The sequence below is a fragment of the Manacus candei genome, unplaced genomic scaffold (assembly GCF_025592945.1).
Source record: "Manacus candei isolate 608988 ecotype Guabito, Panama unplaced genomic scaffold, ASM2559294v1 h1tg000002l, whole genome shotgun sequence".
Lineage (NCBI taxonomy): Eukaryota > Metazoa > Chordata > Aves > Passeriformes > Pipridae > Manacus > Manacus candei.
The window spans coordinates 8040341-8046464 of NW_026138050.1; positions in this window are offsets into that span (position 1 = coordinate 8040341).

Consider the following 6124-nt stretch of genomic DNA (forward strand, 5'->3'; position numbering starts at 1 on the left):
AAAGCTAGACCTTAAAATGCTGACACCTTGTCCAAACAAGTGTGATACCAAAAAATCAGGATGATACCCCTGGTCTGTGCAAGTGGTGGGATATCCCATTTTGAGATAAGCAGCCAGAGCCCCTGTCTCCATCAGTTGGTCATCCCAAACATTTTGGATTTCATTGGTTCCTGCAGGGAATTTCAGTCTGTTGCAGGAATAAGGATCCCTCATGAAACCCTTACAGATTTGAGTATTGGCAAATATGTGAACATGATAAACGTATTGTACCTGCTGCCAGGAATAGAGAGTGAAAAAAACCTCAAAAGTATGATGAGAAATAAAAAATACTAGAGATAGAAAGTGGAATCAGGACCTCAGAGGACTGCATGTGGAGGAAGCCCAACATTTCTTCAAATGAAAATTATTAACACTATGCAGATTTCATACCCCTGGCAAATGTAAAACTTTGTAGAGCTAGGATCAAGCTCCTAGCTTCTCTGGAGAAGTAAAAGCACATGAAAAGAATATTACAGAAAATATTAAAACTAAGCAGAGAGTAGAGACAAAACTGCCCAGAAAGAGTCCAGTATTTTAGAGGTCAAGAATCCAGGCAATGCCTGACCTGCTTGTGAGATTTCCCTGCTGTGAAAGGCTGGGAACAGGTTTTAAAGGACAGCTTCAAAGAGAGAAGCCAGGGGAAGGGGACACTGCAGAAGGGGTCAGTGTCAGATTTGATGGAGCTTATCAGAGTTGTTCCTTAAGGAAGGAGCCTGGGGTCTGCCTGTCTTGATAGTTTCATTAACAGTTACAGCATGAGAAGTCCTGATGAAGTGTACAGGTTATTAAAAAAGGAATTATACTGCCAGCAGAGGACTGAAAGACAGGTATTTCATGTCAGAAACAGATGACCTTGAAGATGGCAGTGATAAAAATGAGATGAATTCAACAGTAATAAGCACAAGGTTCTCCAGTTGTCTGCCTATAACAATACATTTGCTATAAAACCTCAGCAGCCAGAAACAACCAAGAACCCCGTTGTGCCAGCTGGGCTTGAATGACAATGAGTCACCAACAGAAAGCAGCTGAGAAAAATCCCAGAATGTAATCACAGACACTTCTAAAGATACAGCACAGTATTAATTGCATTTTCTAAGACTTCATGTGCTATATGCATATGTATATAAAGGGATAAAGAGCAGTGCAGAAGAACTTGATGTAACAGCTGGAACAATAATAAGTGTTTATGAATTTTTCTCAGGTAAATTTGTCCTGGAAGTTAGAAGACAGGCTAATGACTGAAGCAGGGAAGGCTCAGCAAAAGCCTTCCTAGCAGCTCCACTGGTTTTAAATGGCGATTGGGGGGTTCATGCACAGAATTATGAGCTGAGGCAGGCAGCAGAACACACTGGGACCGTGCTTCCTTGGAAGCAGCTCAAAAGACAGCTGAGGTGCTCCCTGAGCCTATTCATCCCACTGGGGCTGCTCTGAGGGACACTGTGAGAGCCATGAGAGCGAGCAGCTACTCTGAGTGATTCCTGCATGCAGCCACAGAACAACACACTGTGGAGTTTTTCCTCTCTTTTCTTTCATTTATCTACTTAGGAGTTTCAGAAAAAGCTACCTAATTGAACAGGCAGTTTAAAGGAAGGGATAACTCCACAGTAACACAGGAGCAGAGGAATAATTTGTATTACCTCCTCTTTTAGCACTACTGCTGGGGTCAGTTTAAACAGAAACAACCCAGCCTCCCATGTCATGTTATGCATCCTCAACAGGTTGGATGATGTTGGATAATTGCTTTGCTTATGTTTAAGACAAGAAGTTCATGTTGGTGATATTTAACATGCCCCAGCTCCTCCAGCAGCTTCTTTTCTCTCTGAGCTGCCAGCTCTGCTCTGGGTTCAAACATGGGCACCGTCCTACAGTGTTTTCACACTGGGGAAAATGGGAAATTTGGGGAGGTGCTGCTACAAGCAACCCCTTGTTGCTAAACCGGAGAGCACCATACAGAGCCCAAGGGTGCAGAAAGCAAGACCAGAAGATGCTGCTGCTTTGATTTTAAATTGTAGATGTCAAATGAATCACATTGTCTACTTATTCCCAGTCTGATCAAAAAGTCTCTTTAAAATAGTATCTGTTGTTATTTATCACTAATATTAATAAATGTCACATATGGAAAAGTTAGCTGAAATCTGCTTTGTAGATTACAGCTGGCTCAGGTTAGAAAAGTACAAATCAAGTAAAGAGAACCAAGATACTATTCTGATAGATAAAAGTATTTGAACTGAGAGTCCCCCTCAATGCCAGCACAGCTCCAAGTGAACCTGAAGTAAGTCCTCCCCTTCTGATGCTCTGCACCAACAGTGATAACAATGAGCAGCCCCTCACGGACTGAGGGGGCAAACTGTGACAAGAAGTACCACCAGTCTGGCTGAGCCAACAAACAGGCACAACTGCAAGTCATCCAAAGCATGTTCTGGAGCTCCGTGCATCCCGGAGGATCTCCGGCAGACATCTGGCTGCAGCTGGCTACTTAATCAGCTGCCTGTAGGAAGAGCCACACGCATAATAAACCAATTTTCATTTAAGCCAATCTTGCACTGGTGTGGCCCTTTTTTCCAGGAGTGAGCATGTGTAAACTCCAGCAATCAGCAGCACTAAAGCTCAGCTGTGTGCAGGGAGGCTCCTGCCCGGCAATTCAGCACTCGCAGCCGAGCCCGGTGCGCACCGAGGAGGAGAACAGCGCTCGGTGTTTGTCTGGGAGCACTGAGGAGAGCGGCGCCCGCGGGGTGAAGATAAGGCTACACATCTGCAGACTAGCTGGAGAGACCTGCTTAACATGCAAAGCCACCACACTCCGTGTGAGCTACTGCACCACTGATTCAGAGAGGAGAATGAACAAGGACGGGAGGAAATTTGCAGTTTAATTAAACTACTAGGAATTATCAAAGTGGGGAAAACAGAGGAGCAGCACAGGGGAATTCATGGGCAGAGGGCAGTGGCCATTCTGCTAAGGCTGCCACCCAATACAGGAACACATCAGTGTAAATAAAAGAAATCCAAATCTAAAGAGCATCAGTGGGTCTCTGTAGGGAGGATTCCAGAAGGCACAAAGACAAGGGTTAGGCCACTACAGAATCATAAAATCATTTAGGTTGAAAGAGACGCTTAATACCATTGAGTCCAACAACAGTAAAAAGCAGGAGAAAGGTCAGTGTTCCTCTGATCACCAACTTGGAGGTGTTGTACCAGATCCCCAGAGACCATAGAAGGAACTCTTTTTCATGGGCTGCCCCATAATCCACCTCAGCCAGAAAGGGACTTGGACAGTCTTGTCTTCATCTGGGCCAGAGTGAGTAGGAGAAAAGCACTATAGAGCAAAGTTATATTGGTTTTGAGTAGCAAAATTTTGGTTGCAGGTGGCACTTCCTCAGAGCACAGCCTCCCCTGCCCCTCTCCCAAAGCAGAGGGAGCTGCCCTTGCAGCTCATCATCTCGAGAGAAGAGCACAGAGTCACATGAGCTTTAGGGTTCTGTGTAATCATTTACACCATCACTTAATAGAGAGAACCTCACACGTGTTTGGTAAACCCCCCACATCTGCCAAATGGTACAATTACTGCATCACATCAAGCAGACACTGCAAGGTACCCCCCTCCCCCAGCATGGATTCAGCCACAATCTAGCAGGTAAAGGCAATGGCAGAGGTGACAATTTATCAATGCTGCTAATGCACATTAAACAGAACCAAACCATTCTCCACTCAGACTTCTCTGCACTAGTTATCCTCCTGAACCCCATAAAGCAGCAAAGGAGAAATATCAATATCTTTGTGGGTTATCATCTTTCCCCAGTCCATTAAACTCCCGAGGAGATGTATGAGGATAAGTTATTTTTCTGTGCAGTGAGTCATCCCTAGTCTTGCCCACTTAGTGAGGTCTTTGATTGGTATCAGGGAGAGAAAGCCCCAGATGGCAGAATACACTGCCCCACCAGCACTCCCACTGTGTCCCCTTCAGCAATGCAGGACTCACCTGCAGAGACCCAGGATCAGCTTCACGAACACCAAGAAATTGCAGGGCTCTGCTCCCATCAGAGTTTTGGATAAACTCCAGGAGAGCTGAGTGAAGCTATAGTTCAAGCAGCTCCACATGGTTTTGGAACCAGGTTTAAAAGGTTTAAGTGTTCCAGGATACAAAAATATTGACTACCAGATGGATTCAACAAAACTCATCCTCACGTGTTTATAAGAAGCAGAGCATTTAAAATTGCAAACATTTTCTGGAAAACAAACTATTACATTCCAAGTTAAAAGACTTTGCTATACTTTCCTCCATTCAGTTTTCTAAAAGGTAAACCTCAGTGTATGGTTAGTTTTCACCACATAGTCCTTCTGCCTCCATGGTCATTATTTCTCCTCCCCAGGCCATTGGACATCCTTCTCAGTCCAAAAGTCACACATCTACCCATGGTCAGAGTGGGACCAGAGCATGTTCCCTCCCATCCATTTCTTAATACATCAGTGGGTCATGATGTCAGAACATTTCAGAACACTGACCCCTTTCTTGTAAATCAATACCTTATGGCAGTAGGTGTTAGGTAGGGAAAATGCAGCTTTTGCATTCTTACAGATATTCTGACCTTATCCTTCAGTGTCAGTTTGTACATCCATCCCTCCCACCCTTACCTGGAGCCACACCAGCCCTCTGTCACAAACAGTTCAACTGACTCCTCACAACTCTCGTGGGCCATTAGAGTCTGGCAGCCTCCAGCACAGCTCTCACATTATGGGGAAGCAGGTGGAGAAATGAATATTGCTATGGGTTCTCAGACTGGCATATACCAGCCTCCTGATAGGTGTGAGTGCCACCCCCCTGACCTCACCTCCTGGCAAAGCCATTTCCTGCACCTGCAAAGCCCCATCTCCTCAGGCAGCACTAACATATTCCCATTGGCCACACGATGCTCATTGATGAAGTCTGTGACACAACTCATACACACAGGGGCTCAGAAATGTGAGCTGCTCATGTCCAGTGAGCTCCCAGCTAAGCACTGGATGATCAGAATAAATGTTATTTCAGAAGCAGCTCATCTGGATCAGCCTTTTAAATCACATTGTCCTCACCAAGACATCTCAATTTTACAGTTCCTAAAACCAACCTTTCCTTGACGTAAATAAACAAGCAAGAGTTGAAGGCTGAGTTAGTGCAGAGTCAAGTAAAGGACATGCTGATACCTGCAGGCACATGAATGCTTTGTGAATACAGGTTACAAAGAACTGGGCACACTATTAAGGTTTGGCTGGCCTCTCAGCAGGTACAGGGATTTGCTTAAAGACCTGGGGTTAGGATAGACAGCTGCTCTCCAGGATGTGGTGATACTCCTCAGGAGCACTGCCTGGATTTTTTTTTATTTTTTTTAATAAATACTTTGCTTTGAGAACTGCGCTGATGCAGAAACCTGTTGGAAGGATTACTGCAAATAGATGATCCTACATTAAAGAACCACTTTAAAGCCAATGCATGATTTCCAGAAGACCCTGCCTCCCTCAGGAACCACAATGTACACCCTGTGTGAAGGGACAGCTGTGCTCAAGCTGGTGTTACCTGGCAAAGCTGTAATAAGTTGAATGTGGCTTCATCAATGACATCAAATGCTGCCAGTACCATGTCTGGTCACTTGGGACAAGTTTCTGTGGCAAAGACAGTTGCCTTCATAGCTTGACTGTAGAGGAAAAGCTAAGTTTTTTTCAGGGTTTTAAGGATTCAGGAACAAGAAACCTGCATTTCCAGCAAATGCATACCCACATCCAGGTCAACAATTTAGGTCACACTGGCCTTGTTTTGCTGCTATCTTCTGCTCTGGAACAACTAGTCAGCTCCAGAGGACAGAGCCCTAAAACACATCAAGCCAGGTCATCAACAGGGAGAAGCCAAGAGCTTCATGCAACACTTTTTGCACTAAACACACGTGAATGACTAATATGAAACAATAAGAGAAGTCACAAATGGACAGAAGGCTACTGACTGTAAAAACAGAGCCAGGGCTGTGAAATCCAGGAGACAAGGACAGGGTGTACTTTCCCAAGACGGCTATTAACACATTCTAACCATTCCTACCATCTTGAAACCTCTGGGGGAACA